The sequence below is a fragment of the Cygnus olor genome, chromosome 27, assembly GCF_009769625.2.
Source record: "Cygnus olor isolate bCygOlo1 chromosome 27, bCygOlo1.pri.v2, whole genome shotgun sequence".
NCBI lineage: Eukaryota > Metazoa > Chordata > Aves > Anseriformes > Anatidae > Cygnus > Cygnus olor.
Genome location: NC_049195.1, coordinates 1,543,687 through 1,556,375, shown reverse-complemented (window position 1 = coordinate 1,556,375; position 12,689 = coordinate 1,543,687). Strand labels below are relative to the sequence as shown.

Below are 12,689 nucleotides of genomic sequence, written 5' to 3'. Positions count from 1 at the left end.
CAGTTAAACGCCCCTAATCCCTATTCAGCCTGCAGAGCGTACATCGAATAGTCTCTTTCTTGCATTGACAACTTTCTCAAGTAGGTCACTATTTTATTTTTTAAACCTGAGCCCATCAACAGCCCCAGAAGACACATTAGATGACTCTACGTGGCAGAGTGCAGTACCACATGAAAATACCAAAGCAAGTGCGTAAATTCAGCACCGGTAGCCGAGTGGTCTGACCCACATTTTTATGCTCTGCGTCTGGATGGAGCTGCACAGCATTCTCACTACAACTATTCTGCTGTCTGCCTCCAAGCCAACACATTTTTTAATTTTTTTTTTTGCCTTGTGTTATAAAAAACAATCTCATACCACAGCAGATGAAACAGAGAATGAGTCCAGACTTCAGGATTGATCTCCCATGCTTTGCAGCATGGACTCATTAATTAGTCTGGGGCACATCATATGCAGTCAAATGGGTTTTGTTTGTTCATTTTACACTGCCCCACAAATGTAATGAGATGACTTAAAGTCAATGTAAAGAATTTACTCCCTGTTCAGATGTGTGCATGGAGGAGTTACAGCAAATGAGAATCAAGTTTTATGTGTACAATGTCATTCAAAGTCCTAAATGAAAATGATTAAACACATAATGAAGACTCTGATGTGACTGCAATGATGATGAAGCACTACATGAAGATGAGCCTAGCTAAAGCAGCAAGCTCTTACCACCCTGTATCTTGGTGTTTTCATTAGCCGTAAGTAAGAATTATGAGAAATCAGTATGATCAACTGGAACCAACACTACAGTGAAGAAGAAATACTGAAATCCACAATTATCATTGTACTCCTTCATTACGAGTTATTTTTATATACATGGAGTGCCTAAATTTCTCTCATAAACTTTAAACTGTGAAAAAATCAGTATCACGTCAAAGATTTCCTGTAAACCAAATCTACAGCTATATTTTTCTGGGAGATCCATTAGCACTTCTTCTTAGGAAGAGCACTAAACAGCATTTGTTGAATCACAGCTCAAGTGGCATTCTCCTTCTGGTCTTCATTTGCAGCTGCTGACAAAATAGGTGCCATGATTGAACTGAGTTGGATATTATTGACGAAACACCAGCTTACAATTTCTGCAGCAAAAATAAGACTACAAATGACTTGGAGAAAAAGGATAAAGTACAACGATAAGGTCCATCCAGGACAGAATATCACCTGAATATCAGAATATCACTCCCACTGAGTGATCAATGTTTTTGCATACTAAGATGATTCTCACACATTTCAAAGATGTGGGCATTGGTGGTTAAATCATAGGAATATAAACTGGGAGATTTCCTGTTCCTCAGTGTAGTGTGAACCTTTTAAAAAGCCACATAATATAGTCAGTCTCTGAAGTGGTGCTCAGAATATTTCTGTATCTCTCAGAGATCTCAGGAGGATATTTTATTTACCCCAACGATATGCCTGGACATCATTGTCACTGAGACCAATCAAAATACACATTTATAATTCTACTTTACTGACACCAATAGACACACCTCAAAGCAGAAAGTTTCACAACTGTATGAAATTTTGACTGCAAGTCCACAGCCATTTCAGCAGTTCTAAGCCTGGGCCGATACAGCTCCACCACTGGATTGCTGGTCCTGACATTCCCATGTATCAACACTTCTGGGATAGCACAGCAAGATGATTTAGGAAACCGAGCACGAACCTAAGAGGAAAAAATAGTTTACTTTTCAGCTGGATCATCTCCATCCATGACCATAACACTTGGAAGTGTCTTGGCTTCGACTGCTGTAAAACAACATGAGCAGGGAAAGACTCATCCTCTGCGTGCACCCGCCATCTGGAACAGCCTTTTAATACCAAGTTACATGCACTGACTAGCTTCACTACATGCTTGCTGTTTTTGTCTATATGATAAAACAATGATTTATTTCTTCTAATTCTTTAAAGAAAGCTTCTTTTTTTTTCCTTTTAAACAATGCATGTATATATTTTTTCACTGCTTTCTATAGCATTGTTGTGCACTTGATTAACTTTTCTTCAGCTTTATATGGACCCATTTACTTAAAGAAACTTGAGTCTTGGCCCTACATGAACAGCAGGTGGAATGATTTTGAGGTATTATTACAGATGACATTAACACATGGTGTGATGCCATCTGAGCAACTCATTGATTTTCCATTCTGAACACTATAAAAGAGCAACCTGCAAAACTTTAGCTCTGCATTACCAGTTACAGTATGCAGGAATTTTTGTTTCACTCCTGAAGAAAGGGGACATAAAGTGCTGTATAAGAAGCCTTCACAGTAGGCATTGAGCTGAGCATGGCTCCAGAAGGCAGAATGAGAAACACATTGTTCAAATACAGAAGATGTAAAATTGCTACATCTATGGGAAGCCTCGGGTGCCAAAACCATCCGAGCTGATAAATCTTGGTGACCATGAAGCATTATCACCCTGGTTCCAACACAGGGCAGATGCTGGCCATCACTGACTTAATAGGAAGCACAACAGAGGACCATTTCTGTCACAGGTGCACCAAGTGACTCACTGCCAATAATTCTTCCTTTTATAATTACCTTAATAATAAACAAAACCACAGCTGCTGCTTTTGCTTTTTTAAAAAAGGGACTGAATTCCTTCCTGCAAGACCTTTCTCCTGTTGGTACCATCTGTCCTAAAAAATTTTTTACACGTGAGTTGGATGTGTGGAAGCCTAACTGATGTACTTACTAATGTAAGTTAGCAAAGGAGCTTCATGCCTTTTGCAGGATGCTGAACCCACCTCTGGAGTCCACTGTATAGGGTACACTATTTAATATGACTCTTCACAGCTGATAAAAAGGGTATGTTGATTTCAGTTAAAATTAGCCAACCTTACAAAAACAACCAAGCTTCTTTTCAGCATATTTATTTCCATCTGCCAAAACTGCATTTTTCCTTTTCTCCAATTATTTCATGTGAACCACACACTGCCCACAAAAAGATTGGTTCACTATGTCAAAAAAAAAAAAAGAAAGTTTAATTAGCTTTTGCTGCAAGTGCTGTACAGTAAGCGTACCATACCAAACAACGGATTTCATCCACAGAGTTTTCAACTTTCAAAGTCACAAGGAAAACACAACAGAGAATACAGTGACACAAATGAATGCAGGTCACTACTAGACAGGTTGCTCTAGAACACAGTCTACTCTTCTGGGAGAGTTTGCATTTTTCCCACCTATGCTACACTGGTTCCTCCATTTTTAACTCTGTCGCTCATTGTCTAATGTATAGTTACTAATGCAAGTGCTTTTCTTTTTTTTTTTAAAGCATTCAATGACTCACCTGCTTGCCACTACTGATTAGTGTAAACAACAACAAAAAAAATCTTACTTTCATCAGAGCTTCCTCTGAAAGATCTGCTTCTTTAAAACTTCTCCCTCCCCACCTCCCTCCACCAACTGGAATGTATTTCCATCAGAAATAAGGCCTATTTAATACTTTTCAAAAAGTCATGGAAACAATTTGATTTTGTCTATATTAGCTTGGAGAAATATTTCAAAATATTACTGCTTTGTTTCCACTTCATTATCTTCACTCTTAAATATTTCACATATATTACCACTGAAATGCCAAAGTCAAGCTGTTTTGCCCACACTGAAACAAAGCAAATATATAACTGAGAGAAGATGCCTTTTCACTTTTATTTGGACCACTGTAAAAGAAAATATCTGAGAACTTTTGAATAACATTGTAACACAATAGCTTATGTTGCCATAACACACACCAGGAATTTAGAAACTACTACACAGCATCAGACCCAGAATCAAATAGCCTTACAGTGTAAACCTTCCAACCTGAAGTTTAGATTCTTACAGGAGTGTAAAAATTAGTCATAAACTAAGCAAGCACCTTTGTATGCTTGCCATATGACCAGAAAGTTACTGATTGCTCCAAGCGTTCAAAATCTAATCTTAAAGGCAAGAGACAGATGAAGGGACCACAAAGAAACCATAAGACAATACTAACTGAAAATTCATGAAAGTGGCTTTAAACACATCTGCTATGGACTTTTTTTTTCTGTAGGTATCATAGCAAGTCTTTAATCAATGCTACATCTGGATATTTACTGCTACCTAAAGCAATGTTTCCTTCATCACTGCATAAATGGCGGTTTCTTTGGATTACTCAAATGCCATAGTCTTAGAAACAGAGGTAGCTGCAGAAAAAAAGATTAGTCATGGAAAACTAGAAAAAAAAATATTTTGAAGCATTTGGAAAAAATGTGAACAATCTCAAAGATGAGAAAAATGTGTGGAACTACCAGTGGTAGTTTGCTGAAAGCATGAGACACGCATGCATTAGATGAACGGAAAATCTTATGCTTGCTGAATTCTAAGATTTGAAATTTTTAAGAAGAGCTAACTGTGCACAAATAAAGTTTGGATGTTTCCAGTCACATCAAATATTTCTCTATCAGGAATATACCAGAGGAAACACATTCAGATAGCACATCTCTACAGCTCCCTTAACACCCAAATCAGGCCACTGCTTTTGTTTCAGCTGTCAAGCCATCCAATAGATCTTTACTTGATATTCACAGAAAACAACGACTGTTCTGTGTGCCAACAGTAACATTGTCATGTCTAAGCAGGGAACATTAGTGTTGAATCAAGCGTCCTGAGGACTTTTTTCCACAAAGAATACCACTTCAGATTTGCATGATTCATGCTAGTGTCCTGCGTAATATTTAAAAAAACAAAATGTTTACTCTCTGTAGGAGAAATCTGCAATTATTTTTTGGTTTTCTATTAAAAGCAAAATTTAACAGATTTTGCTTAAATCAAAAACATTACATTGCAGAAATACAGATTTAAGAGAAACAATTTATTCATTTGACTGTAGAGCTCTGTAAGACTTTTCAGTAACAGAAATGTAAGACCTTCCATGGACATTTTATGAAATATCAATACCTTGGAGACAGAATAATATGAAAAGTCTTAAGGTTCTGTAAACTATTTTTTTAATGAAGTTAATGGAAACATGACAGTTAAAACACAAGATGTATCAAAAGCTTAATAATATTAGCCCACTTCCTCCTTTCCACTACCCCTTTTTCTCTCTCCTTCCCCCCAAAATATTTTTAAATTCCGTTTGTATCTCTGTAAGGTGCATTTTCCGTTAATAGAATTTGATGAGTTAGTTTGCCATGCACTTATTTGTATACAGATCTCATGAACTTCCAAAAGTGGACCACATGTTTCTGCTGATTTTGGCACAGTTTGTTCTAGTAGAGATGTCTTCAATCCACTCCATTTGGGAGGTTACGCTCTTAGTTCCATTAGTTCGATTGCAATTCTTCCCCATGTTTTACCTAAATTTCACTTTTTAATATCACATCAAGAAAAATGAAATCTTATTTCCCATGGGAGAATTTCCACTTCTCTGATAGCCATTTAGTAATTTGTAATCAAATCTGTGTACATTTTTGTTTACCTTGAAGAACACTTTTTGAAGATAGAAATCTTACCTATTCAAAATATTCATCAAATCTGTAACGCCTGTTCATGTTCTTTTTGCATTGCTGAAGTTTTGCTGACCCTGAATAAAGTATACCATTGGTTCAGTCACAGAAAGTTCTTGATTTATATATGTCTTAATACTCTTAAATGCAGAAAATGCCCAGGAAAGGTATTGCAATGAATACTGTTATCCCTGAAAAGACTTTCGGAGTTGCAGCGATTAACCTTGTACAAATAAGACTGGCAAGAGATCTTTGTTACAGCAGTCTGTCCTCCAGACTGTGAAAAAGCAAATGATGCTGATTTGTTAGTGGCAACAAATCCTTGAAAGAATTTTCATTAAAGATTCAAGTTGGCTTTATGAACCTTGATTCATGGCTTGATTGCTATAGCATTTTTATATACAATTTTGGCATGAGTAACAAACCTGGAATTTCGATTGAAATTACACTCATAAAATGCAAGTATTTACTTTTCTTTCCCTGTACCTGCTGCCTCATAAACTGGACTAGCTTGACCTGAAGTGTATTTAATATTTAAAGGTTATAATTCATAGAGAGGCTCATGTAATAGAAGGTCTTGTCCCAGCCAAATTCCGACCTGACAAACCCCATCTACAGAAGTTCAGACTTGCTGCACTTTAAAACAACGTTGCCTTCATTAACAAAGGAACCCAGAATAAGAAAAGGTCATCTCTATACCTCTCTCTTGAGAGGCTGTTTTCACAGTTCCTTTTTCCAGACTTGCCTGACACTTACTTCCATCTTCTTTTGATTCATTTCCCAGGAAATTAGCAACTTATTTTCCTTTCTCAAAATGAAACCATCTTCCAGGTAGTCCATCATCTCTAAAGTTTTCAAACAGCTATAATGTCCTATTAATTCAGAGTTTAGGGAAACCGGTAGCTAATATTTCAATTTTATCTCAGTGCATGTTTTTAATTCCACTCTTGGAAATGAGACACCAGTGTTGGTTAGTGGATATAACTTTGAACTGAGGCTTCTATTCACACTTCTGCTATTTCTGATCTTAAATCTCTGGCAAGGAGCTCAAGTGACAGTTCTTCTCCAGGCTGTAAAGTTAGTTATTGGGTGGCCCAAGAGAAGGTGGCTTTCTCTCCTTTTCCCACTGTTTTATTTATTTACCATATGTTTGTTATATAAAAAATGCTATTAAATTCCTTTGAAAAGTTTTTTGAGATCTAAGAATGAAAACCCAGAGACATTGCTGTTGCTAAATAGGCTGTTGTTCTGATCCCATCAGACAATTCTCCTACCTGTTTCAGGAAGAGAGTCTAGGAAAAATAAACCTGGGCATTTGCATGATTGGTATTCACCTTGAAGAGACATCGGTGTGAATGTTTATAAAAATGAATTAACTCTGTGAGACAATGCTATTTGTTTCAGAGAGAGGCCCTTGAAGTATTAAAATAAGAGATGATTTGCCCAGCCTGTGCTGCTGAGTGCGCTGCTGTGACGTGTCTGCTGCATTCCATCAGTTCTCTGAACTAACTGCACGGCCCTGGGAGTGCCTGTCGTCAGAGGGAATAGACAACAGGCAAACACAACCAGTTTTCCTGCTGCCCATACTCAAGTGAACAGTATGCTCTTTGAAGGGTGATAAGCAGAGGCAGCCACCAGCCCAACTGGTACAGAAAATCTGGCATAGTTTCCTCTTCTCTCTACGGATGCAAACTGCCAGCTCTAGATATTTGACCTGAATAATAATGCTTAGTGTAATAATTCAAAGTCAATGGGAATAGAGAAGAGACACAGACACTGTAATATAGCACAATAATGCAGGAAAACAGGCACAAGTTCCAAAACTTGATGTAGCTACCGACTCTATAGTCAGAGTGGAAAGACTCCTCCGTTAACAAGACCCAAGGTAACTATGAAACGGTACAGAAACAGGCAGATGTCTCACCACCTTACCTGGCTGTAGCATCAAACTAAGTTGTAAACTTAGTAAACTTAGTAACTAAACTTAAAAGTTTCTTCACATAAACAAAGTCAGCTTAAGTATCAGTACAAGTATATCTATATAATTAATACAGAGTACTGGGTTCAGTTGCTCAATCTGTCACACTGGATGCCTTCTGCATGCTGCTATTTCACCTTTTACTTTTAGTCTGTACTGCACACATATCATGCATTTACTTCTTTATTTTTATTGGATGATTTGCAACCTTAATGCTGGTCTTCTTATATTTTTTTAAACATATATGTAAATATAAGTGCAGAGTGGAATACATTCTACCTTTCTTGTCATTCTTACTTTGAAACTGCTTTCACTATTTTAGTTCCTGTAAAAATGTGAAATTTTCTCCCAAATCTTCAAATGTAAATCATGGAATTTGTTTTTATATCTAATCTTCCTTTCCTCTTTTGTAAAATGACCTGTAACCATAAGCACTAAAAAACAAAAAATAACCAACTGAAAGAGGAAGATCTAAATTGCATTCCTGAGACTGAGTCACGACAGCTCAACGTAGGTATACTTGTCACATACTGCATCGGATTTGCAATGAATTTCACTGATTTAAAAGAAAAAAAAAAAACAGTGCTCATTATGTTGCAAAATAACAAACTTGCTGCTGATGCTTTATCCTGGAGACACTTTCAAGTTATTCAGCTAAGGCTTTATCCAAGGTCCACTGCAAGCCCCATAGATTCACTGAGGTCTGCATTTTGCTCTTGGGAGACAGCAACACCACTGATAATACTAGGCTTGAGCCCACGCCCGGGGCTTTTATGCAAGTTTTAATTTTAACCCATGAAGAACTTCCACAGCGAGCAGTGTCTGGACAAGGTATGAAACTATGCTTAGTTTACACTAACTTTCTCAGCTGCATAACAGTCTGGATACTGTTCTTGTTCTGGGAGCTGTCATGGGCCCCTTGGCCAGAGAAGCATCACTCTGCACCCGCTAGTCTGGAAGCCGGGAAGCAGCACCCACCACAAGTCCTGTCATCTTTGCCAACAGATACTGCCTGAAACTATTAATATAAACAAGCACATTCATTAGAAATAGTTTGTGCCTTTCTATCTTTTGTATCAACTGCTTCGTAAACTGTCTTTGCAACACTGTCTCTCCAAAGCAGTTCCGCTCAGAGACTGTTTGAGGAGGACTTGCGCAGACCCAATTCCTCTGAAGTTGGCTAACTTAGCTGTTTTTATATTTCTGATTAATCATCAGAGTTAACTTGCGCTTTTTACTTACGGTCACCTAACAATATCATGAATTATATTTTGTAGAAGAAGCTGTGGAAACTTACTGCCTAAGCTATACCAGTCAAGCTGCAAAAAGCACTGGAGGATGTGCCTACGTTAACCTGGCAAACAAATTATGCAGATGACCCATGAGATCTGCCTACATGTTTTTGTGAAATGGAAAACACCGTCCTAAGTGCATAAAATTAAGCAAAAAGCCATTTTCAACAAGCAAGACTTTAGTCAATTATTCTAATGAGTACCTGACATACTGATGCTAATTAAATGGTGAATGATTATACACCTTTTAGGTGTCAAGATAGTGACTTACTGTTGATTTTAATGAACAAAGCTGGAGTCACACATCTACTGTTTATGTCATGCTAAATTAGCTGCTTGTTAATTGGATTAAGCTACTTCAAATTTACAAAATGTTTGACCAATACTGTTATGCAATGCCAAACTGAGGTGACATTTTCCTACTGTCCAAGAATTACAAGAGGAAGATAAGTCAGTTTCTTGTCCAAGAAGAGTTCTTGGGACTGTCTGTTATTTAAGAATAAATCAGGGAACCCCACCTAACCTCTAATTAGCAATCAATCAGTACAGTTGCACAGAGAATGAACCAGACAGAACAGTCCCAGATGTTGGCTTTTTTCTTAGAGCACCCCTTCTATTCATTATTTGTGTTTGGGCAACTCACACACAAATTACATCCCTAAAAGTATTTCCACATAAATTCATCACAGTCTTAAAGAGAACAGCAACAAGCTACATTGAACATTTCATTCTAAGAGTGTGGACAACACCTTGAAGAACTCATTTCTTAAATATTATACTACTGTTTATATTAGGGTAGTGCCTAAAACCTTCTAGAAGAAGAGAGAAGTTTCATGCATAGTAACCATACAAACATTAAACAGGAAGCAGCGTATAACTCTAAAGAGTAAGAAGTAAGGCAACAGGTAAATAGCATACCTGAAATAATGGCATGACAGCAGCAAATTAGTTACAGAAGTGAAATACATGCACATGCTCTCTCTTCCCAGTTAGTACACCCTATGTTTGCCAAAAGCAAAAGACAAAGAGATATGATCGTTTTCTTATTTTCACAAACAAACAGAAATGGTTACTGCATAGTAAGTTAATGCAACTCCATTGCATATTAAACACACAGAAAGAAATACGTTTATTACAGTTATAATTAGGGAAAGGTTTAGGGTTACAGTAAGGGTTGTTTAAAAAGAGAGAAAGCTCAAGCTCCTTTTGTGTGTCTTTTACGCAACCCCACACACAACAGGACTCTGCGCCTTCTCTCATCCCAAACAACCCGAAACGTAACCCTAACCGGAACACTGAGCCGAACCCTAAGTAGAACCCTAAAAAACACGTACGGCGCCACTTTCTCCCATCAAAAAGTGCTCCCAGCGGAAGCCTTTGGGTACACTCCCTTGGGGAGCCTTTACGCAACCCCCCACACAACAGGACTCTGAGCCTTCTCTCTTTCCAAACAACCCCAAACGTATCCCTAACTGTAACACTAAGCCTAACCCTAATTAGGACCCTAAAAACACATATGGCACCTGTGGCGTAACGACCTCACAGACAGCAGGGTTCTATTAGGATCAGTAACTGCTATTACTTTATTTACTATCGCTTTAAGTTGTTAAGCAACTTGGCCTTCGGGCCCTATGCATCTTATTCCTCCCAGATCGAAGGGAAACAGTTCCGTTCCTTTTCAGGGCATCTAGGGCCTGGATCAAAAGGATAGTTCAGTTCATCAGGGGGCGCAACAGCAAAGGCCTGTGATGGCAGTAGCAGCAGGGGGCAGCAATGGCGTAGCTGGCAGGTCAGTGGACAAGGCCACAGCTCCCTCACTATCTGGCAAACAGCACATTTCTGACTGTGGTCCCACATGGCTCTTTAAGGCCTCAGAGGCTGATCGCCAGGTGCCAAGTAATCCCGCCAGAACCTTGTTGTTTTTAGTAGCAGAGTCCCAAAGCTTGACCTCAGTTTGGTCCCATATTTCAGGATCGTAAACTGTCTGATTCGTAATAACGGGAATAAACTGGAAGGTTACCAGGACGTTCTTTGGTTCTAAGGACATATGATTCCCCATAGCGTGCAACTGCTTACCTTTGGCCAGTGAGGGGCAGTTGTGTGCGCAGGTCTGCTTCTCTCAGTATGAGCTTCCTTCCAGCATGAGCTTCTGTGAGCTGTTTGCTGAGTTCGGCCGAACCTATCTTCATGAGACAATCAGTGTCCCTGTTCCTGTCCTGGTCCCTGTTCTGCTAGCCTGTCCTTGTTCATTCCTTTTTTGTTTTTGTCCCTGTTCTGTTAGCCTGTCCCTGTTCTTCATGTCCCTGTTCGGACGCTGTTTGAGGTGTAATGTTCTTCAGGTCCCTGTTCGGGCGTCATTTGTGGCGTAATGACCACACGGACACCAGTGATCAGAGAACCGAGTGGCTGTGGTGCTGGGGGGGAGCTGGGCTTGTGCAGTTCAGCAGAATGAACACTGAGAAACCAAACAACTGTTTTCTGTAGGCTCCACAGGCACAGGACACCTAAGGGGGAAAAAAAAAAAAAAAAAAAAAAAAATTGAACCTGAAGGACAGCACTGGCACCACGACATAAACCAGCCCAGAATCAACAAAGGCTGGAAATTGGAAAAAGCCATCAGAGCAGCGAGCAAAGGTGCGTGGCTAGGATCACAAGGATTGGCCTCGCAGTCTCATGAGGCCCTTTCTAGGCTGGTCTTCCTGTTTTAACCTGTTACCTCAAGGTTTCTGTCACTTTCTTTTAGTTAAACATAGAGCATAATCACCCTTTAAGACAGTTGCCTTGCGCCACTGTTGCCAGTCCGAGGATGGAGCCAGACTCCTCTCAGTGGGGTCTGCTGGAAAGGCAATGGGCACAAATTGAAGCATAGAAAATCCATATTTAAGCAAAAAGAAAAATATACCAAAAGAAAAGCTTACTTCTGTGTGTAAGAGAGCTGTCAAGCAGTGGAACAGGTTACCCACAGAGGCTGTGGCATCTCCATCCTTGGAGATGCTGAAAACCCAGCAGAACACAGCCCTGCACAAGCTTTGAGCAGGGGGGTTGAACTGGAGATGAACCTGAACTATTTTGTGTTTTTTGCAGCAGAACCACCTGTTTCTTGTTTCCCTCCCAGGTGTGAGCAACTCCTCACCTGGCTGCATCTCAGCAACACCTCAGTCTCCTATTTGCAGGAGAGGAAAACCCCAACCATCCCATCCCCACGTCCCTGCTGTCTGCTTCCCTTTAAGAACCGGAGCAACTGGCCCCAAAGTACAGATACTGCATTAATGCCAGTGTCTGCAATTGCAAACGTAGATCTCTGCAGCCCTCTAGTGCTCTCTAAATATAAACAGAAAAGAGCTTGCAACAGCCATGAGGAAAAAGGGAAGGATGGCTCAGGCTGTCCTTTAATTTCCCACCCTGGAGCTGCCACACGCAGGTGCAAGACCTGGCAGGGGGCTCAGCCCCAGAGGCTGGAGTTTATCAGCGTGCAAGTCAGAGGTTTGGGCTGGGGGCTCTCAAAGCCCCCTGTCCCCAGCAGACAGGGAGTTTAGCAGCTGCCAGCCTGGGCTGCATTTCTTTCCCTGCCTCTGCCGCTGGCTAACCTGAGCGACACGTTTTTCTGTGCCTCCTTTCACCGCTGCCATCATCCTAATTGTGCTGACATCCCGCATCCCGCAGTGCAGCTGAGAGGCGATACTGATCTCCTGGTGACTTCGGCAGTTTAGCTGGAGCATTCTCCCCAGGAGTCCACCACATTTACGTTATTTATTTTCCAGGAGAAGACAATGCAACTATTTAAACATTGTTCTTCCGTGCAACGCTAATTTAAAATAGAGGCTTTTATTTGCTAACAGGACAGAGTACCAGCTGGTATTTACCTAAACAGCTTTAATGTTTAGACAGGCTCCTGCTCCACAGCCTGCAT

At 39.9% G+C, this 12,689-nt stretch overlaps 1 long non-coding RNA gene across 1 annotated transcript; it reads right to left on the bottom strand.

Moving 5' to 3' along the window:
* Nucleotides 1-253: 253 nt before the first annotated feature.
* On the bottom strand, nt 254-10,910 carry LOC121060606. The gene is made up of 4 exons (XR_005814891.1): nt 10,856-10,910; nt 9,698-9,778; nt 2,737-2,998; nt 254-1,708 (listed from the first exon to the last, which is right to left on the bottom strand). It is a non-coding gene; the product is annotated as an uncharacterized LOC121060606 (long non-coding RNA).
* Between the last annotated feature and the right edge of the window lie 1,779 nt (nt 10,911-12,689).